The sequence below is a fragment of the Podarcis cretensis genome (assembly GCF_951804945.1).
Source record: "Podarcis cretensis genome assembly, chromosome: 7".
Classification (NCBI taxonomy): domain Eukaryota; kingdom Metazoa; phylum Chordata; class Lepidosauria; order Squamata; family Lacertidae; genus Podarcis; species Podarcis cretensis.
Genome location: NC_137176.1, coordinates 74,163,332 through 74,186,735, shown reverse-complemented (window position 1 = coordinate 74,186,735; position 23,404 = coordinate 74,163,332). Strand labels below are relative to the sequence as shown.

The 23,404-nt window shown below is 43.4% G+C and overlaps 2 long non-coding RNA genes across 2 annotated transcripts; one reads left to right on the top strand and one right to left on the bottom strand.

Moving 5' to 3' along the window:
* Positions 1–1,111: 1,111 nt before the first annotated feature.
* LOC307219897 lies at positions 1,112–2,935 on the bottom strand. The gene is made up of 2 exons (XR_013840650.1): positions 2,833–2,935; positions 1,112–1,393 (listed from the first exon to the last, which is right to left on the bottom strand). It is a non-coding gene; the product is annotated as an uncharacterized lncRNA (long non-coding RNA).
* A 171-nt stretch (positions 2,936–3,106) lies between these two features.
* LOC307220618 lies at positions 3,107–14,927 on the top strand. The gene is made up of 3 exons (XR_013840995.1): positions 3,107–3,165; positions 12,708–12,803; positions 14,805–14,927. It is a non-coding gene; the product is annotated as an uncharacterized lncRNA (long non-coding RNA).
* Positions 14,928–23,404: the final 8,477 nt, after the last annotated feature.

The window sequence follows — 23,404 nt, the reverse complement described above, 5'->3', positions numbered from 1 at the left end:
AAGGGTGGAAGGTTGCTGCCTCTCTCCTGCATCATGCCGGCCGCATCATCATTGCTGAGAGATCTGCCCCCTTGTGGGACGCCCCCAGCCAATCAGCATCCAGAGTGTGTGTGACTACAGGAGATTTAACCACAGTGTGGCTGGCCGACACCCACTCACTCGCCCCATCCCCAGGTCACCCAACCCACCGACCCTCTTTTTATGCTTTGCTCAGATATGACCTTGCTATGGGCAGTTGTTGGTCGCCATATTGTTGGGGCTGGGTAGGAATTTTTCCACTTGGCAAATTGGCACTGGCCGTTTGGTTTTCACCTGCCTAGTAGCAATCATCACAACTTTTGTGAAATTAGGCATTGGGTAAGCCTTCATTTGGATGAAGAGGAATTTGTAGCCTTTGCCTGCCCCTCCTTAGTAAGAGTATCCTGTTAAAGGGATCTGGGGTGTGAATCCTGTCCGATGCCTGAACATGGGCTAGGGCCATGTCACAGCCCCTACGGGAACCCTTCAGGGTGCCCCTATTTGATGTAAGTCATAGGGTGCCACCTATTGGTGGTTTACCCTCAAGTGGACTCCCTGCAGATGAGCAGCAGTCAAATCATAGCTTGGCTTCACCCCAATGCCTAAGCCAAACTGCTCACATCTGTAACCAGTAAAGTTGTGGCCTATTTGAACCCATAAACCAAAATACTTTGTTTCTGGGTGTTAATTGTTCTCCTGGGAACTTTGGGGCATGGGTGCCTTGGCTCGCAATTGCAAGTCATTCTACTTCCCCTGATGCCACCTTGGCAAAAAAAAGGCATAAACTGCAGGAGTGGAAAGCCCTCCTGCTTATGGGTTTCCTGCAGGCATCTGGTTGGCCACTGTGAGAGCAGGATGCTGGACTTGATGGGCAATTGGCCTGAATGATCCAGCAGTTCTTGGGCTGAAAAAACGTGGATCAAATTTCTCCTCCATCCCTATTCAGATTGTGTCAGGGCTGGGCTGCAAGCAGAAATCAAAAGCCAGGTTTTCTAAATGCCTGGTTCTAAAGGATTTCTCTGGTGGTTTTGGTAAGGGCATGGTTTTGAAGCTGGGGATTGAAGGTGTTCATAATAAATAAATAAAAGGAAGGTGCCTATATGCAACTGTGTTGAGAAATAATGGAATCTAGTGATGCATGAACAGAAAGGTCACTTGAAGTGTTGCTGTTGCTGTTTTTATGCTGCATAAGCATCCTGAGAATATAAGCCATATGCTGTGCTGAAAGGTTCTCTGTTTGATGAAAAAACAAAGGACTGGCGGGTCTATCCATGCTCATCCTGCCATTTAGGTAGATCTCTTCAAAAATCCGCTTGTCTTTGGAGTGAATTTGGTCTCGTTCATGCGACATGCATCTCTGCTGAGGAAGTTGTGCCTGGAGATTAATTAAGAAGTTAATGGCAGAGACTTGGTTGTTTTGTCTAAAAGGACAGTGTTGGGGAACTGTCTCTGGGGAGAAGATGAATTTCCCTCCCCTTTTGAAATTTTTGCTTTAGATGCCAGACACAATCAGCAGAAGCTTCCCAAGAGGAGACATTAATATTTGAATTAACAGGAGGAAATGCACGTTTCCCAAACCATCTGTTTCTATTCTGCTTTTGATCTGTATCAGATATGATGTTCCATGTTTCAGACTTAAACTAGCATTTGAATTTTTTAAAAAAATCCTCAGGAACATTTTATGAAACCTGATTTTTTATATTTTGGAACCAGTTGTTTGATATAGGGATAGTGCCAATAGCTACAGAAATACACAAGCTATAAATTGACTGTGTGCTACTTGTAATCCTTCCTGTACAGTATATTGTCAGAGGTGCTGGGATGTCAATAAAATCTATCAGTTTTGTTGGGTTTGCCACCTGGGATTGTTTATGGATAGGGATAGAATGGGCAGTCAAGTCCATGCACTGATAGCCTCAAGGCTGGAGTACTGTGCTGCATTTATATTTAAAGCACTATGATACCATTTTAAGCAGTCATGGCTGCCCCCAAATAATTCTCATAGCTGTAGTTTGTTAAATGTGCTGAGAGTTGTTAGGAAACCCTATTCTCCTCCCGAGAGCTACAATTCCCAGAGTTCCCATTGAAAAGGGATTGGTTGTTAAAGCACTTGGGGAATTAAAGAGAAATTCGGAACCAGAGTTTCATCACTCATCTGTATTTACATCCCCCCCCCCTCCCAGAAGCATGACTCCATTTGACAGCTACTGAGATGGTTAAGGATTTAAAATCACAACAACAAATCTAGGCTCAGAAATGCAGCTGCTTTTCCAAACCACTGAGATTAAAGTCTCTGTTCGCTCACACGTCCACCGTCCCATTTTTCCTCCAAGTGTCCTCAGCGGTTTTGCAATAGGCTTCCAACATGGGAAGGTGGGAGGGAACAGCTTGCAACCCCTAATAATTGATGCATTAATTACAATGTTGCAGAAAGCCACAGTCTAGCATACGCCCAGCAAAAAGAAAAAGAGAATAGAAAGGTCAGCAAGAAATACCACCCCTTTGCTAGCATTGCATCTGAAGTCCCAGGGCTCAGAGTTATAATTAAGTCAGGACCAAAGCCAGCACTAGTTCATCACTGTTAAGAAGAAGCTCATTTACAATGGTTGCTTGTGGTGAAAGAATGGTAGTATGGATTATGAAGGAAGTGGACTTTGCTTGTAAGGACTGTTGTGCACTACATGGGAAAACATTTCTTCTCCTTTTTCTTTTTTGGAATTATGGGGATCTGCTCCAAAGAGTGACCTGGCATTCTGAGGAACCTCAAAGTGTGTTGGGGGCTGTATTCACTCCTGGTCCCATCTACAAACTTACCTCCTAGCAGACACATCAACTCCTAGGGGCTGAGGCAGTTTCAGCCCCCGCCAAAGTATTTTTGAGGGGCCCAAGCCCCCTCAATATTCAGGAGGTGTTTGGCTCTGCCGCCCTGGCTCCTCACTGCATCACGTGTGCCATGTCAGGGTGTCATGCAATGCCACACACATCTCATGACATTACACAGGGGCACACAGCACCACACGCCATAGTGGCGTGCCCATGATGTCATGGTGGCAGTGCAGGGCATCACACATGGGCCCCCTCAATCCTCTAATAAGATGGAGCCTCTGCCTCCTAGAGAAATGTGTAACTTTCCTCATGGTTTTTCTGGTACTTTCCCTTGATTTTCTTCTTCTTGCTAGCCTTAATGTAGTGAAAATAATTCTGCTTCCCATTTTGAGATGGATTCTAACTATTCTTAATGGCTCTGGGAGAAAGTGATAAAGTAATTCTATCAATTAGGAGCTAGAATAGAGTTTTGCATGACCTCCTAAGGGTAAACATATGGCGTACCATTCTCAGCATGGAGACCCCTGGGAATTCTTCAATTACACTCTGGGGAAATGAAGGTAAATTACCACAGTAATTTCAAAAATGCAAAGAAGTCTCTAACATACCTTAGGCTTGTTTGCACATTATGTTGTGATAGCCATAATTCTGCGTCTCCAGAGAAATCCTACCTCTCCTTCCCAATGTAGGATGTTCTTCTTCAGCAGGACAGATGGAGTTGTGTAGCAATTTCTAGGGTTATATAATACACCATCCCATAGGTAGAAACGAATCTGCATGATATTTCAATGCAGAAAGTTCATGACCAGGGATTGTATCCAGAGTAGACCCACTGGAATTAATAAGCCTATGAAATGGACCTGTTGTGCATAGGGCAAAATGTGGATACGACCCCCTACATCCTCTCAGCATGCTGCGTAACATATAAAAATGCCCATTGAATGAAAAATACAGGTTCATTGCACCTCCCATGCTGGAGATGAGGAGCCTTAGGCTGGAGGTGGGGTGTGAGCAAGTTTAGCACTCCAGGCTTCTATATCTGACCTAAGAGTTGGCCTTGCAACTACAACTCTCTCACCACAATAAGAATCATTTTCTACAATAACACTTACTGTGATCAAGTGTCCCTGCCATAGCCCTAATCATCTCCGGTTTTAGCCTCTGAGATACAGAATTGCTTTTATCTCTAGATTCAGGTAGGTAGCCGTGTTGGTCTGACACAGTCGATATAATATATATAAAATTGTCCAGTAGCACCTTAGAGACCAACTAAGTTTGTTCTTGGCATAAACTTTTCTTTGCATGCATACTTCTTCAGATAGAAGTGTATCTGAAGAAGTGTGCATGCACACAAAAGCTTATGCCAAGAACAAACTTAGTTGGTCTCTAAGGTGCTTTTATCTCTTTGTGAACTTCAAGAGACTTCTACAAAGTCCACTCGGCTTTCTACATCAAGTTCAGATCCAAGGGCCTAAGACCAAAAACAGCTTTCTATTTTACACATCTGTGCACAGATGGAAGAAGCTGGTGGAGGGGGGATGCTTCCGCTTTTCAGACAAGGGAAACGGAAAAGGTTAATCCATCACTGCCCCCCTTCTTTCTGCGTGTTGACATTAGACCTCCTTGCAACTGCAGAGTATGTCGTAAGGATGTAGCCTTCCCATTCTCTTACTCGTTGAACAGCTTTATGGGAACTCACATATAACTGACACATTATGCTGACTCAAGGAGCTTATATTCTAGCTCATGCAAAGACTCAGCTTTGGAAAAGTGCTGATGAGGGATATTGAAATGACTCCTCATCTCACCAGAGTCCTGGTTCAGGTGTACTTATTTTAATAGGTCTTATTTAATGTGGAGTACAGTACCTGGCCCACTATCCAGTTACAAAACAGCCCAACTTTTCCCCCATTAAAATACAAATGTCTCCAAATTTTTGCTTTTCTACAGGAAAAACAAATTACATTAGTTGTCTGTAATATGAACAAGGAATGCTTCCATTTTAAGAATGGAAAATAAGAAGGGCAGCCTAGCACAATGAGAACACTAGATCTGATCTTCCTGCTTGCATACTCTTATAATGGTTGATGGAGCTATAGCTCACTGGAAGAGCACATGGTCTCAAGTTCAATCATTTGGAAAGTGTTTTATATAATGAGTTAGACTATTGGTCTGTCTAGCTCAGTATCGCCTACATTGAGTGGTCACAACTTTTCAAGGTTTCAGGAAATGCCAGGTATTGAATGTGATACCTTCTGCATGCAAAGCAGAAATGATATGTCCTTTCTCACAATGTTTCCAGTTAGTATCTCCAGTTAATGGATCTCAAGAAGCAGAAGAGGGATGAGGGACATGGGACAAAACAGGAGGGACATAGGACATTACTTTCGGATCTTGTAAGCAACCTCCTATCTGCAGCTGCTCTTTCTATTTCAGGAAAGTCTCCATGGACACCAATGGAAACTTCTCTTGAATGCACATTTTAGTGTGCATTTGTGGCGTTCATACGGAGCCCCCGGTCATTTCATGGACTATTGACCCGTTCACCACTAATCCGCTGCCACCAACCATGTTCTCCCTGGTAAAACACTTAATCTCAGTCGGGTTCTCAAGTTAACAATGAAGACTGTAGTTTATTGCAAACACAAATAAACTTTAAATGCATTCAAAACGCTGTTACCCTTTACCCTCTTAGTCTTATTTTATCCTGTCTCTAACTCTTCTACCTCCCCTCACACAAGAACCAACAGCACTAACTGTCTATCTATTTCCAACTGTCTGCCAACTCCTTTTTCCCAACTGTCTAAACCTCTGGCTAAGCCTTTTAAAAAGCCTCTGGGCTTTTCTATTGGTCTACCTATTAACCCTTTCTCTCCCCCTGTACAGACATTTCCAAAAGAATGGGCAAACGCCACAGCATCTCTCCTAACATGCACATTTTTTGCAAGCAATTTCCCCTAATATTGTGCATTTGTGTATGTTACTTACACATGCATTTTTAAATACGTTGCCCGTAACATGCATTTTTTTTTTACATGTTATTTGGTTGGAAAACTGCATTGTAAAATATAGACAAGTGTGAATTTCAAATAATTCTGACCTCATTTTAACTGCATTTTCAGTCCTCTGTCATTTCAGGAAGCGCAGATTTGTTAGATTCACATTCAAATTATTCACATTCATATTTTGATTATGTATTTTGTGGTTTTAGATTACGATTCTATCTTGAGAACTGAGACCTGCGGGTATAGGCCAGTATACAAATTTAATAAATAATAAAATAAAAGGTGCAAGCCAAGCCAAATTTCTTACAATTGGTGACAAAAGTACGATTCAGAATCTTGCATGCAACAGGACTCTGGATTGCTTTAGGTGTTAATTCTACCTGTTGGAATGAGCAGACATGACTACTTTACACCCATTACTTTCATTGGGTCTAATCTGAGTAGACCACAGTTCACCATAACTCCTAAAGTACTATGAAGCATTGTGATGTGACAGACCATGTTAACCTTTGATAAGGGCTGTGGAAGAAAAACCTAAATACCGTGGTGCCTCGCAAGGCGAAAACAATCCGTTCCGCGAGTCTCTTCGTCTAGCGTTTTTTTCGCCTTGCGAAGCATCCCTATTAGCGGTTTAGCGGATTAGCACTATTAGCGGCTTAGCGGCTATTAGTGCCTTAGCGGCTTAGCGGCTAAGCGGCTATTAGCGGCTTAGAAAAAGGGGGGGAAGGAAAAAAACTCGCAAGACTCGCAAGACGTTTTCGTCTTGCGAAGCAAGCCCATAGGGAAATTTGTCTTGCGAAGCACCTCGAAAAACTGAAAACCCTTTCGTCTAGCGGGTTTTTCGTCTTGCGAGGCATTCGTCTTGCGGGGCACCACTGTACTTAGAAAGCCGGCAGAAGTTTATTTACATAAATGAGAATCTCCTGTGCAAGGAAGGGGTAGCAGCATTGCTTAGTATTATGGGAGGAATATCTTACAGTCTTGTGCAATATTTTAACTGCTCCACAGAAGCCTGTGAGCAAAGCTTTCCAAAAGAAAGTTGCAAATGCTTCAGCAGCGCATATCACCAAAACCCCTGATTATGTTTCCGATTTTACAAGAGGCACGAGCTTGAAGGTGAATCTGCTTCCTCATTTGCAGCAGGATTAGAAAAGGCTTTCCTAACACTGTGACTTCAAGGAGGGGGCTTAATGATGCATTAAGAGACAAATTTGTATGTGAATTGCACAGTGAGCATTTATAAATGAGACTTTTAACTGAGGAAAACCTGGCTTTCAGACACATAGTAGAAACTGGAGATGCTGTGGAACACGACAAGGTGCCTTATACTGAGTCAGACCATTGGTCCATGTAGCTCAGTGCTGTCTGCTCTAACTGGCAGCAGATCTGACAAGCCTGTAGCCTGATAACCCCCAAAATATGTAATGTGTGGACTATTAAAAGTCAATGGCACAGGGTTACAATTTTCAAGAGATTTGGCACCTTTGTTACAACCATGCAGCCCAAGATACCCTGTTTTCTAAAGAATATTGCAATGTTGCTGAGGGATTGCTATGGTTTTCTGCTTTCTCTCCTATTGTATATTATATATGGGAGTTCAGGATCCATATATATATATATATATATATATGAAATGGAAAGTGGAGTGGCAACAATACAGATGGAATGCAGATGGGCCTGGTGTAAGGAACTACCTGGAAAGAAAAAATGTGAAGAGAAATCTTTGCTTTACATGAAGGTTAGGTATCTAAATAATGGAATCTTCCAGCACTCCAGAGCTAAACTCTTGTGTTCTCTCTCTCTCTCTCTCTCTCTCTCTCTCTCTCTCTCTCTCTCTCTAATGAAAGTTTTATTTTTATGCTCGCACATATTGTTCCATTAAGCATTGCTTGTACCTCCTGAAAACGATATGAATTAAATTACATCTTTAAGACTATATGGAACATTTGGTTTTCCTTGAAAATGCAAATTGTGCTATTACAAAAGCATGTCAACAGGGACAATAATGACTCCAAGGTGTTTCAGGCTTACAAGGTTGAAACCGTGTCTTTCAGCCTACAGGCTGAAATGTTAATTCATTAACTATGCACATAACCCTTTGTCCACAACCTGATGGTATTCCAGTTTTATTATACAAGAATTATTATTGCTAACATTGAAATATACTCTCCATGCTTTTAGTGGCTTTGATCAGCACAGTGCCCAAATATCCTCAGCTACCTTCCTCAGCTTCTAGACTCCATGTAGCATCATACTGAAACAATGGAGCATTGCAGCAGTTCAGGGCCTCTAGCTTAGTCTCAAAGCATCTACTTTGAATGCAGAGGTTCCCAGGTTCAGTCCCTGCATCTCCAGGTAGGGCTAGGAAAGATTGTTATGTGAAACTCTGGAGAGATGTTGCCAGTGAGTGTAAACGTCTGAATCAGACCAGCATCCCATCTAGTCCAGCATTCAGTTATCACAGTGGCCAACCAGTTGCCTATGGTCAATTCAGAATTGGGACATGCATGACAAACAGCCACATCTCACAGCACAGGGGTGCCAACTTGAATAAAATATTGTTGGGGCCCAGGTAACCCCTGCCCACATAATTGATCACATGACACAGTGCACACACACCATGTGAATGGGAATGCCTGCCCCCTGCAAATATTTTCTTGTGGAGGCTGAAGCCTCCGCGACCCCTAGGAGTTGGCTCCTATGTCACAGTAGGTCATAGGGACCACTTAAGATTAAGCCATAAGAATGTAAAAAGAACCTGTTGAATCAGGCCAATAGCCCACCTAGTCCAGTATCCTGATTTCACAGCAGCCAGCCAGGTGCCTATAGGAAGTCTACAAGCAGGAGCTGTTGTAGATATTAATTTTTCACAGCTTGAAGTGACTGGATGCACAAGAACTGACTCCTTTGGGGATAAATCATTGTCCAGACCCACAAAAGTACTATTCAAACTTTTACTGGCAGAACTCTTTAAAATAAACCAGAATACAGTAAATGATTCATCCAAAACATCCATACAATGTCTTGTGCTGTCCAGCACAGGCTCAGCATCTTACAAAATATGGGAGAGCTTCATTTTACATCTTCACTCCATTATATTGGGAGAAAAGACTCAAAAGCAATTCCCTTCCAAATGGAGATTTTGCAACCTAATACCTCCCACATGATCTAAAGTTGCAACACTGACATGTTAGCTACCAGAGAAACAACCATCAGTTAGTTAATCATTAACTCAACAAGAGCTGAACAAGAGCTCTCCTTGGCTTTAATATAGCCCCCTGGAAAAACCCCATGTCAAACTTTCGGCAATATGTCTTTAGCCATTTTTCATTTTTGTGTCAAACCATTATACTTAACGGGACCTGAGCACTGATCATTTCCATGACCAGCTGTTCTACAGCAACAGTCATCTCAGGTATCTAGAAATTGTAGATCTGTGTGCATGCATGTACCCAGTCTAGATAATCAAGGTAAAGGGACCCCAGACCGTTAGGTCCAGTCACGGACGACAATGGGGTTGCAGCGCTCATCTTGCTTTACTGGCCGAGGGAGCCGGTGTACAGCTTCCGGGTCATGTGGCCAGCATGACTAACCAGAGCAGTGCACGGAAAAGCCGTTTACCTTCCTGCCGGAACGGTACCTATTTATCTAGTTGTTCTTTGTGCTTTCGAACTGCTAGGTTGGCAGGAGCTGGGACCAAGCAATGGGAGCTCACCCTGTCGCGGGGATTCGAACTGCTGCAAGCCCTAAGCTCAGTGGTTTAGACCACAGCGCCACCCACATCCCTATAGTCTAGATAATACTGAGCTAAATAAACCAATTACCTGATTTGTAATAAGGCAACTTCCAACACTTGTCAATAATCTAAGGCAAACCTTTTTATTATGACTCCCAGTTTGATTATGTCATAAGCTTTTATGGACTACAGCCCACTTCATCAGATGCAAGATGAAACAAACACAGCCATGCCTCTGAAAATGGTGACAATCCCTACATGCAAACATTTCCCAGGTGCTTTTTTCAGCTGCAACACTTACCCTGCTGGTATCTACCTCTTTTAAAATTTACCATCCAATTTATATGTACAGTGAGAAATCCCAGAGCAATGTTTTGTGCTGGAGCAAAGAAGCTTTATTATTTTTGTACAGAATCTTGGAGAGGGGAAGGGTTCGGCCTTAGGTAGAAATTCTGAAGCCTAGTCAATCAGTGTATAGATATGTGCCCTCAGGACTACCGAAACTTCAGCTCTGTAATGAAAAGCCAACTCTCAGCCATGCTGTAAAAGGCATTGCCCTGTTGGGAAGTAGGTAATCGTGAAAAGCAGGTGCCTGTCTCAGAAATCCTTTATTTTGCAAGCCTACCCACTGTGCAATAAGATACTCTGCATTATTACCTCTGGGTACCAGCTGCTGGGAGTCACAGATGGACAGAGGGCTCTTGGGATCATATCCAGCTTAGACTTCCCACAGGCATCTGGTTGGCCACTGTGAGAATGGGATACTGGACTAGATGGGCAACTGGTCTGATCCAAGAGGCTCATCTTACGTTCTTAGCCTTTCAAGAGGAAGAGGATGGAGGCCTCTGAAGTCAGCAGCATTGCCAATATTAATATTGCACAGTTTGAAGCATAAAAGCTGAGTCATTTTGGAATAAAAACATTGCCAAGGCTGATTAGATGTTATTCAAACTTTTACTGGCAGAACTTTGTTTCTTCAAAACAAAACAGAAACATCAAAGATACATCCAAAATGTCCATAAAATGTCTCGGGCTGTCTTGCACAGGCTCAGCATCTTAGAAATAAAATAAACGTATAATCAGAGCTGACAATCAGAGCTCTATGTGTGTGTCTTTCTGAGGGTCCATTGCCTGCATTTCAGCCTGCATCTTGTTTTAGGCTGTTTAGCTGGAGAGCTTCATTTATATCCTCACTCTCAAAGAGCTTGATGGCTTCTAAGATGGCGAATTAGCAATTCAATACTTCTCACATGGTCTAAGGTTAATCACTCACATGTTAGCTGCTAGAGAACAACAACAGATAATTATTAACCAGTTAAAGCTCAGAGACAGAGAGATTCTTGCTGTTCTTTAGCTTCAATGGAATCTTCCAGTTAAACCCTTTCACCAATTCACACAGGCATTCCCATTTCAGAAGCAATTAAACCAATTATGCTTAACAAGCAGCTTGGACCTCTCAAGCTTATATTCTCCAATTACCTGCAAATTCTCTCCCCGAAATCCCTTCTCCTGAGATAGCAGCAGATTCAGAAAGGCATCATAATGGAAGGTTTGGCCCTTTAAGAACCTTCCAGCATGCAGCTGAGGTGCAAATTCTGGGTAATCATCAGAGCTGTCCTTGTAATGAGCAGGTGTAATGATCATCACTTCAGACTTCTGTCAAGAGCAACCTGCCCCTTCCCTGGCAGCCTGCTGGAAGGGAGACAGAGAGAGTTGGGGGCTACAGTGGCAGGGAGGGAACTTAATATAACAAAAAAAAAATCTCTGCTCACTGAGAGGAAGGTCTGTTCTATCTTATAACCACTGAAATACTCTCCTAGGGAACATAAGACCGCAAAGTAAATGCATTTTCTATCCAATTACACTATTCTAAATGTATATTCACTTAAAATATAAATTTTAGGTGCATGTTTATTATAATTATTATAATTATAATTATTATTATTATTATTATTATTATTATTATTATTTATTTATACCCCGCCCATCTGGCTGGGCCTCCCCAGCCACTCTGGGCGGCTTCCATAGAAAGCAAAAATACAATAAAATATCACACGTTAAAAACTTCCCTGAACAGGGCTGCCTTAAGATGTCTTCTGAATGTCAGGTAGTTGTTAATCGCTTTGACATCTGCTGGAAGGGTGTTCCACAGGGCGGGCGCCACTACCGAGAAGGCCCTCTGCCTGGTTCCCTGTAGCTTTACTTCTCGCAATGAGGGAACCGCCAGAAGGCCCTCGGCGCTAGACCTCAGCGTCCGGGCAGAATGATGGGGGTGGAGACGCTCCTTCAGGTATACTGGACCGAGGCCGTTTAGGGCTTTAAAGGTCAGCACCAACACTTTGAATTGTGCTCGGAAACGTACTGGGAGCCAATGTAGGTCTTTCAAGACCGGTGTTATATGGTCTCGGCGGCCGCCCCCAGTCACCAGTCTAGCTGCCGCATTCTGGATTAGTTGTAGTTTCCGAGTCACCTTCAAAGGTAGCCCCACGTAGAGCGCATTGCAGTAGTCCAAGCGGGAGATAACCAGAACATGCACCACTCTGGCGAGACAGTCCACAGGCAGATAGGGTCTCAGCCTACGTACCAGATGGAGCTGGTAAACAGCTGCCCTGGACACAGATTTGACCTGTGCCTCCATGGACAGCTGTGAGTCCAAAATGACTCCCAGGCTGCTCACCTGGTCCTTCAGGGGCACCGTTACCCCATTCAGGACCAGGGAATCCTCCACACCTGCCCGCCTCCTGTCCCCCAAAAACAGCACTTCTGTCTTGTCAGGATTCAACCTCAATCTGTTAGCCGCCATCCATCCTCCAACCTCCTCCAGACACTCACACAGGACCTTCACCGCCTTCACTGGTTCTGATTTAAAAGAGGTAGAGCTGGGTATCATCCGCATACTGATGAACACCCAGCCCAAACCTCCTGATGATCTCTCCCAGCGGCTGCATGTAAATGTTGAAATGTTGAAAAGCATGGGGGAGAGGACAGAGCCCTGAGGCACCCCACAAGTGAGAGCCCAGGGGTCTGAACACTCATCCCCCACCACCACTTTCTGAACACGGCCCAGGAGGAAGGAGCGGAACCACTGTATGACAGTGCATACAGTTTATCCTTCTTCTTAGCTGACAATTGAACCAGAACATCTGGAAAGTTTGAAAACAGAAGATAGCCAAGTTCTGAATTCTAATCCATACATTTGTCTGGGAGATGACACTCAGGTCAGTTTGACTCAGAATTTGCAGTGATCTAATCCCTTGAACATTCTTTATGCAGCGCTCAAAATTATACCTGGTTGTTCTGCAGTTGATCTTTTGGAACAGGCCATCAATAAAGTAAACCATCTTCAACTGTTATGCATGCATTTTATTCATCTCCCATCCTGTCCCTTTCATTTCCCTTAACTTTCATTTTCTGATTAAAACATTCTTTATGTTTTAACATTCACATTATGGCTGCAGCATATTTTATCATTCTGCCACAGAGTTGTTTAAAAGATTTTGCATCTCAGAACATGTTTGGAGCTATAGCAATGGCCTTCAACAACTTGAGAGATTTGTCTCTAATCCTACATAGGATTTTTCGCTTATTAATACTTTATTTACGCTTTTTCTTCAATCTAAATTATGACTCACCGGGGGGGGGGGTAGATATTGTTCTTGCTTTAAGCAAAAACAAAGCATATAATCTTACCTGATGTGACACTTCTGCATTTGTTTACTAGTGTTTTCTTTGACTCCTGTAGAGGAGATTAAGTCAAGTATCGACCACACACAGTTTTAATGTCTATTCCTATAATGTGCACCTTAATTATAACCATTATGAATTTTGATAAGATCAAATCAGTTTTGCCTAAAGATTCTGGGCAGGAGAAAAACCATTTTCTACAAGGAATAGGAAAGTTAAGCTGACAACAGAGAATAATGGGGAGTGAACGCATACATAATTCACAGTGAATTTTCAAAAAAGCCTTTTACAAAGCTCTTCATAAAATATTTTTAAGGGGAAGAAACAGTTGTGGGCACGAGGCACAGATCTCTATTTATGAATTTACTTATTGAAGTTAGGAATGGGAGAGGCTTTCATTCACTTTGCATTTGTGAACAGACTCGCCTTATTCGCCTCACCTGGATATGAGTGCACAGATCAGAATACAGATATGTGGAATGGCCCTCATAGCTATGAACTTTGGGGAGGGGCATCGCTCAATTGTTTTGCCTGCAGTAGCTCCCAGGTTCAATTCCCAGCAACTCCAGGCAGGACTGGGAGAGAACCCTGGAGAGCTGCTGTTAGCCAGTGTAGAGTAGACAATACTGATAGGGATGCAAGTGGTGCTGTGGTCTAAACCATTGAAACACTTGGGCTTGCTGATCGGAAGGTCACTGGTTCGAATCCCTGTGATGGGGTGAGCTCCCATTGCTCTGTCCCAGCTCCTGCCAACCTAGCAGTTCGAAAGCACGCCAGTGCAAGTAGATAAATAGGTACCACTGTGGTGTGAAGGTAAATGGTGTTTCCAGGCACTCTGGTTTCTGTCACAGTGTTCTGTTGTGTCAGAAGCGGTTTAGTCATGCTGGCCACATGACCTGGAAAACTGTCTGTGGACAAACGCTGGCTCCCTTGGCCTAAAAGCGAGATAAGCGCCACAACCCCATAATCGCCTTTGATTGGACTTAACTGTCCAGGGGTCCTTTAACTTACCTTTTTTCTTTTTTAATGATCTGACATCCCACAATACTAAATCTTTCTGCACACAATCCAACAACTAAGAGTGATTGTGAGGCGACCCAAGAACTGCTTGTTTATTTATTTCTTGGGGGATGGGGGGGACAAGCTGCTCTAAATGCAACATATGAGAAAAATAGATATATATTAAAATGTTCCAAGAACTGGCCATTTGTGCAATCCCTTCCTAGGGAATTGTATGAGGGGAAATAGCTGGTCCCTTGAACTTACGTGTGTGGTGGCAAGGTGAGTAATCTATCTTTTTCTCTGTATAATTCCCCAGGAAGGGTTTGCTTGTTATGATGTATGGCCAGCTCCTGGAGCATTTATGCATTTTACCTGTGTGGGCATTGTGTGAAATTTAGAATGGTGTCACACACACTCCTGCCACCATAGCCAAGACCATAGCTGAAGTCTATCCTGCAAACAGGATGTTGGACTAGATAGACCTTTGGACTGATCAACTGCTTTATTCTTCTGTTCCTCTGGTTCCCACCCAGGTGACCATTCAGAGATGCAGAGAATAAAGTACCCATCACAAAGTGAGAAGGAACGCCATGACAGGCACAAATAACGCAACACTTTCCAACGCACCTTTCTATGTGCACAAGGCGATGCAGAAGACATGGTGTTCAGCTAGCGAAAGTGTACATTTACATGGTTAATAACGAGCCAAGTGCAATTTGCTTCTAGACTAGAATTTCAGACTGGGTGGCATTTTCAAAGTAGGCAGCACGAGCTCTGCTCTGCAGCAGTCTGACACCTATAATAAGGAATGTGCCATATGTTAGTTATTGTGTCAGGTTTTAAAGTTGCAGAGGACTCCACAGAAACACAGAGTGCTTAAGACCTGTCAACTAACAATGCTCCGGATGCTGTAGAAATCTCACAGTTATTCATTGCACTTAAAATAAAATCAAGATGAAAATAACTAGGTTAAAAAAACCATACCTGTCTTATCTGTTAAGTGAAAGGAAGTGTCACCTTTGTGCAACGAAATTCACTGGAAGTCTGCCCTTTAACTAAAAGAAGCGGGGGGGGGGGAGTCATGGTATTTTCAGGTTGAGGGAAATAAGCTCTTTGACAGGAGTGATTTGACAGACTGCTAAAAACAGTGAATGTTACTGTTGCTTCTTCTGCCATTTCAGTCTCAGGCAGAAACTAAGCTATGGACTGGTTGCTAGATGCAGCAGTGATTTTCAGAGCACTGTGATGAAATCGATGGCACAGAAGCCCCTTTCAAAGAGTGCTTAGCGAGCCAATCTCTCTCCGGAAATCTTCACTGTTGACATTTAATCCCCTGATGGTGTAAAATGAATTGTTATAACATCTAACCAGGTTTACTCAAATGCAACTAATTTTTTAAAAAAACTCATTGGAATTTTATTTACAACATAACACAACCCCCCCCCCCCAATACACAAATCCACCCTCATTAAATGTGAACAAAACATACAGTGAGCATAACATACAACAATACAAACAACCAAACTAAAGACTTCCTTTATCCTGTATCTGGCCTCCTTATTTACTTCTTATAAACTGTTTCTTTTTTTCCCCCCTAATTATAACTTAAATATCCACAAAGTCTCCTACAGACATTAATCAAAACAAATCCAGGTATCACACTGTTTTGTGAAGTATTCTCTGCATTTTGCCCATGCTTTTTGAAACTCTTGTCTAGTGTGATCTCTAATTGCCTCTGTTAATCTAGCCAGTTCAATATACTCTAACAGTTTATTTTGCCATTCCTTTTTGTTGGCACCCCCCCCCCCCAAGTTTTTAGCAGTTAGGATCCTTGCCACTCCTGTGCAATAGAGGAATATTTTCTGATCTTCTCTGTGTCCGTTATCCCTAGTAGAAAAGCTTCTGTATTTTTCATAAAGTTATACTTAAACATTTTTTTATGTTCGTCATACACTGTGTTCCAGAAGCTTTTGGTTTTTTCACAGGTCCACAACTAAATTTTTTAAAGAAAAAAATTGAAATGATATATCTTGACCCTCCCCTCTCCTCTCTACCCCAAAAGGTGTGTGAGAAAGAATGAGTCTTGAAAGATGAGAAAAGAATTAAGACAGATTCCCAAACAAACTTACCTTCAACAAGTTTCATAAAAGCCCCTTCCCTTTCATGATTTTTACTCAAAAGCATCTTACCAAGATTAATGGTGTAATGGTTAAGAGCGACGGACTCGTAATCTGGTGAACTGGGTTCACTTCCCCGCTCCTCCACATGCAGCTGCTGGGTGACCTTGGGCTAGTCACAGTTCTCTGAAGTCACTCAGTCTCACTCACCTCACAGAGTGTTTGTTGTGGGGGAGGAAGGGAAAGGAGATTGTTAGCCGCTTTGAGACTCCTGAAGGGGAGTGAAAGGCGGGATATCAAGTCCAAACTACTACTACTACTACTACTCTGCTTCCCAATGTGTATGCTTAGGGATGCAACCCCAAAAAGGTCGTTTGTTTATTTTATTTATAGCAATATTATTATGCTGCCATACCATTAAATATCAAGGTGGTGCTCCTCAGACACTCTTCCTTCCCAGGTGGATCACTCAGATGCAAAGGCTGTCGGAGAGCAAGTAATATCCAACATCGAGAACATCGAGAACAGCCAGTCAGAGCCATGGCCACAGGTCACTCTCCTCCTCTTCTTCCTCCTGCTGCTGTGGTGACCTGGCCTCTTCCTAGTGCTTAGCTATGGTGATTGAGGTCTGGCTGAGGGAACAATAACTGCTTAGGTGCTAAGGCTGGGTGCTGAGCAAATGCTCAAGCTCGGCAAAGGGAAGTGCTCCAAGAAGAGCAGCACAGTGTTGACGGGCTCCAGCCCCAGATCCCTAATGCTCCATAGAGACTCATGGCAAAGGCCTGTCACAGAGGGAAACCTACTTGCTCTTGTCTGCACCAATAGAACTTAGAGCAGGAGCCTCACAGTAGTCCACTGCCTGGGGCCTCTTGAGCAAATTCATAACCCACTGAGGGGTTACTCATGGCAGCAGCGATATTCCAGCCCATAGATTCTTGAGGCTGAGCTGCCTTGTCCAGCATTCGGCAGTCGAGACAGAGGCTTGGCTAGTGGTGGAGATAAAGCCCCCCTAGCTCAGGCGATGTAGTTCTGCTGGCATTAGGGTGTGTGTCATGTGCAGGTGTTCAAGTCAGTGATTTTCTAGAGTAATTTTTCTGTTCACAGGGAACTCTGGGAACTGCAGCTCTGGGAAGGGGATCTATGCCTCCTCTCAGCACCCCTAACAAACAGCAGCTTTCAGAATTCTTTGGGAGAAGCCATGACCATTCAAAGTGCTTTAGATGTATGGTGTGAATGTGGTCCTAATAAAAAAGGCTGCCATGGAGCTTCAGTTGATAAGAAAATAATGTGTGAAGCAACCTCAGTTACTTTCTTGTTCTCAAATATATATTTCTCGTCAATATCCACCTCCCTCTCTCTCTCTCTCTCTCTCTCTCTCTCTCTCTCTCTCACACACACACACACACACACACACACCCTTACACCAGCTTTATGTTGCAATACCTTTCCAGAAGTTTCAGAAGTTTGTGTTTTCCTGGAACACAGCCTTAGGGGAGCCAAGACACCAATTGTTTGTGACAGATTTCTAAGTACAGACGATGCTATCTAGGTCTCTGCTTGGGCTCATATGATCTAACATAGTCTGATATTTTCTCCTGGCTGTTAGTCCCCATGTCTTTGCCCATGAGGTATTTATCTATTCTGAGGTTTTGGTTGCATGGAGAGAAAAACTGAATGCATCCCCTCAAACCAACAGAATCTTATCCTTTATTTCATCCTGTTCTTTGTCTCTGGAGTCATGGATATGGAATTGTTATTCCTGGAATCCTACTGTTATTATTTTTAAGATAGCTCAACACAGCTTGGTGAGTTAGATTTTAACTTTATAAAGTTTTGCCATCACCAATATTATCCAGCTGCCACCTGTTTTTGATTAAACCTCATTATCCGATTACCGTCTCTGCTGCCTAGAGTGGTTCAGAGACACATCACTTTGATAATCTAAGCACCTAGTCAACATGATAAACAAACCATCGTCCTAATGATCTTGACTGTCAAATCTCACATACTTATTGACTGCAGTAGGCTAAGTGGGAATTGATTAAATATGCCTTAAATGAAGCCACAGATCTACTTGGAAAATAATGATGCAGCCCAGTTCATAACATGTGGATCTGAAAGATCTTCTCAGTGGTGCTTCCCACGTTAAAGCTTTAAGACCTGAGACCATCCGCACAAGTCACTCTTGCAGCTGAAGATGTTTAAGGATCCATCTCCACTTCATAAGTGGCCTATGACGCAGCCTACAGTTCAAAATCACATGCCTAAATTAGCTTTATACTCATTCAAAGCATGTGTTGAAGGGAGGTATTACCAATGTCCTGACCCTCTCTGCCAGACAAAGAAGTCAAACTCCCAGCTCAGTTTCTTCCAAAGACTTCATTGCATAAATCAGATCAATACATAGGGCAAGGCAAAGGTTACAAGATGCAGATAGATGGATGAATGCCAAGTTATGACATTGATCCAAGAAGCAACATGCCCCCTGCACCCTTCTTTCAAAGGGTGGGGTGAGCACAGCTCTTAGCACAGTAAGTGGCCAAAGTCTCAGGACTGGGCAAACAAGCAGGAACTCCTTTGAGCAGGTTGGGTCTGTGAGGTTTCTTTGCACCAGCGCTGGTGTCTCTGTGTCCTTGGAGATGGAAGCGGTGCTAGTGCTGGACTCTGATTTACTCTCAGTCACCTCCCCCAAAGGAACAGGCTCTTCACTGACAGGAGGAGATGCCAGGGGCAGCTCCATAGCAGGAGGTATCTGACTAGGGGTGTCCAATGTCACAGGGTCAGAACATTCTTTTGCCAATCCACTCCTAGATCCACGCGGGTCTAGGAGTGGGTCTAGCAGGGACGCGGGTGGCACTGTGGTCTAAACCACTGAGCCTCTAAGGCTTGCTGATTGGAAGGTTGGCAGTTCAAATCCCCACAACAGGGTGAGCTTCCGTTGCTCTGTCCCAGCTCCTGCCAACCTAGGAGTTTGAAAACACACCAGTGCAAGTAGATAAATAGGTACTGCTCTGGTGCAAAGGTAAACAGCGTTTCCATGCACTCTGGTTTCCATCATGGTGTTCCATTGCACCAGAAGCGGTTTGGTCATGTGGCCAGCATGTCTGTGGACAAATGACGGCTCCCCTGGCCTGAAAGCGAGATGAGCACCACAACCCCATAGTTGCCTTTGCCTGGATTTAACTGTCCAGGGTTCCTTGACCTTTAGATCTACAAACTCTATTCCACAAGCTACTAGTTTCCTCCCCAGGCTCAGACACCTCTTGGGATCCCAATTTCACCTCCCCAAGCCTACTAGAACGCTCCCCAGAGTCATCAATCTCCAACCCCCTAGCTCCTCCTGTTTCTCCTCAAGACCCAACCAACCCCATCCATAACACTTCCATGGGACTCACTTGCAAGCTCTATACCTTCACACATTGGGCTTCCAATCATGTGGACTAACCTGGGCAGATTCATCCTTCAGACCTCCCACCCAAACACCCAAAGTTCCAGGTATGAACCAACAGGGATGGTGATGTGTGTGGAGGGGAGGTCCCTTCATACACCCTCTGACAATACACAATCTAGTATCTGAAGAAGGGTAGTAATGTAGAAAATGTTCATTTAAAAGCCCGTCTGCGGAATACTAGCAAAGGAGTGTTCCAGCACAGCCTTATTGCTGCGCTAGTCTTTTACATGCATAGACTTCTTACAACACATGACTTGCTTCTGCTGATTAGGGCTGCCCCGATTTTTTGGGAGGTTCATTTTTCTTGATGAAAGATGACATTTCTGGGAGTACATTTTTCTTTGCAAGAGTAGCACTGCCCTAGAAAACACTGCCTTTTGCTGCAAAATCACAATGCCTCCCCTCCCTCCCTTGGCAAAAGGTCACCTTTCACTGCAAAACAAACCTAGAAACCACATGAAAATTTGGTGTAGCTCTAATAATCAAGATGACTTGGGTAGGGGGGGGGGCTTCCTGCATTCTATGTAGAATATTCCAAATATATAGGGCAGAGATAGCCAATGTGGTGCTCTGCAGATGTTGCTGGACAACAGCTCTCATCATCCCTAGACAACATGGTCAATGGTCAGAGCTGATGGAAGTTGTAGCCTAGCAGCCTTTGAATGGCACCATGTTGACTACCCTAAAATAAGGTGATTGTGCTGGTCCGGGGGGGGGGGGGGTTACCGTGTGGCGTGGTCTAAGTCCGGTCCTAGGTCAAGGGTAAGGAGGCTGTCCATCAGGGGCGAAGTGAGGTCCAAGGCAAGGAGTCAGGCATGGTCAGGAACTCAGGAGAGCAGGTCAGGGTGCCAGCAGGAACAGGTTACCAGCGATGTTGCTCCCGCAACCTGGGACTGGGCTGACTGGCCTTTATCTCCTCTGAGGCCTAGGGTGGTCCCGGCCCACAGATGACTCGCCTCTCCTGGCCTTAAGGCGAGCACTCCTCCTGAGAGAACTTAGTTCCCTCCGCCTCTCTGCCCTGAGCCTCTGCAGCTCAGGAGAGGCTGGAGGGTTACTGGACCCAGAGGCAACCTCACCTTCCCCTGACAGGGCTGGGAGAGGAGCACCTGCAGGCAATGGGTGCTCACCTCCGGAGCCAGAGTTGATTCATCTGGTGTCTGCTCCTGAGGATCTGGCACAGGTGCGGGCCCTTCAGATTCAAGCCCCTGCCCCGGCTCAGCCGGCCCTGGAGGTGGGGACCCCTGTGCAGACTGGGATTCCTCTGGTTCAGCCTCTGAATCAGATTCCCAGGCCATCACAGTGATATTCAACCTTGATAGAGCAGGTGTAATGGGGTTTCCCTCATCTTCTCCAACCCTGGAAGCTTCTGGTGCCTCCCAAAATCTGTTCTGGAGATTCCCTCAACTTTCCAAAGCAAATTTAGGAGGCATGCCGAGGCACAGTACAGAAAGAAGATGAAAGAAGGGGCTATTACATGGTGATGTCACCTACAGTGTCCTCACATACAACCTGAAATGGCAGAATATGCATGAAAGCTTTACCACTTGAACCTATTGAACATACCTTTTTATGCATGTGGTCAGCATACAAAAGGTTTGAAAAAGAAAGAACTCAAACACTACAGAAATACAGGGAAATTCCAATTAACAGATCTCTGTGAGTAAAACCAAATATGCTTGGATAATCAAGAGCCCAGATAATTGGGTGCAGTAGACAGGGAGCGAATAGGCTAGGGAAGCTGATGTTAATTTGTTAGAAAGAGAAACTTAGTTATTGCAAAATCATCAGCAAGCAGAGAAATGGATAATTGGGTTTCTTCTAATGTATAAGCATATGATTTCTAAAGAAAAAAAAAGAAAATCTGAGAGGACATTTTCCTATCAAAACATCAGTTAGTTTTGAAAAGTTACCAAGGGGTCAAATCCCCAATTAAAATACTGACTCTTCCTTCTTGATCTCTAAGGAAGTATCTTTTCCAATTTTTGAATTTGAAAGAAAGAAAACATGGTAGTAACAAACACCACTGTGCTTTATAGTATAATATATTAAATGCTTATCCTTGCTGGCTTAACTACTGCAAGAAATCCAGAGGGAATTGCTACATATTTCTCCAGCTAATTTCATTGCCCATCTGTGTGATGTTGAACTGCAGAAGCCAGGGCAATTAATCAGGGATAGATCCAACTGCATGTAAAGTTTCCTCTCCAAAATAAAATAAAATAAAATAACTCTACAAGTAATATATTCTGGACTGCCAAGAAATAATAGTTGCTGGGTTCCCAGCACCCCCACACACAGTTAAGTCCCGAAGGTTCTTAAATGATAAGTAATTGGTGCTGTGGATGTCACAAAACCACTTGTGCTTCTCAAAGGAAGTACACATCTTACCATGGGGACTTAATTCAAGATCCAGGTGGCTTTTAAGAGATTCATTTAGGTGGAAAGGAGCTGAAACTTCACATATGGTTGAATCTAGATAATTTCTAATCTCAAAGCACATCTCAGGCAAAAATTCATCTGTATTTCTTTGACATCCTTGACAATAGAAGGAATTGGGTTTTTTTTTTAAAAAAAAATGTTTTTGAGGGGAGCCAAACACAAATTTTGTTATAATTATCTAGGAATTCACGTACGTCGCCACAGTATGTCAAGACTGCAGCTATTCTTCCCCTTGCCTCACTGTTCCCTTTAACATTTAAATGAAAATTTTCTACGTTTATGGCTATTTCCATTTTATTGCTTGTGTTGTTTAACTTTTTGCCTTGTCCTCCTCTCACATCCCTTATCTGTACAGTGTGAGCTGCCAGTTAAGTGTTTCTCAGAAAGGAATTGCTCGTTTCTTCAGTGACTACGGGGTATTTCACAGCTATGGTTTCCTTACGTCATAAGTAGGAGTGGGTGAATCTGTGAGTTTTCGTTTCTCTCCGTTTCTAATTTTTCCAGTCTTAAAGTTAGTTCTCCAGATTTCCCCATCAGTTTGATTTTTTTAATTAAAAAAAAAATGTCCTCCTGAAAAGTCATCAGTGTTTTAGTATGAAATTTTACCTAATATACACATTTTCGATAAAAGCAATTTTTGGATTTTTGTATGTTATTTTCACTAATTTTTTAATTAGGTGCATGCTTTGCCCAAGTCTATGCACATTTCTACACACTACTTGACTGAAGAACAGCATTGCCAAATTCAGATGAGTACCAGTTTTGAAGGATGGCTGTGCTTCCGTCCTGGAATGGTTTAAGAAAATGAAACAAAGGTAAATTCTCCTTTGACTGCAGACTGAACCAAATTTCTGTCCATTTTCAGATAGGGATGCAGGATAAACCCATTTTAAACTGATTTATCTGTAGAATTTGCCAGCTTTGCTCTCATCCCATGGGGCCACTCGGCATAATAAGAGGAAACTAATTGCTGCAGAAGTTATGATTCTCACAGTGACAGTGGAGGTGTGAGTAGCTGTGTGACTTTAAGTATGCAGGACACCCACAGCTGGACACAATGCTTATCTTATTTAAGTAATTAAACATGAACAGAATTGGTGCCTTAGTAACATCAGAAATTATCCCC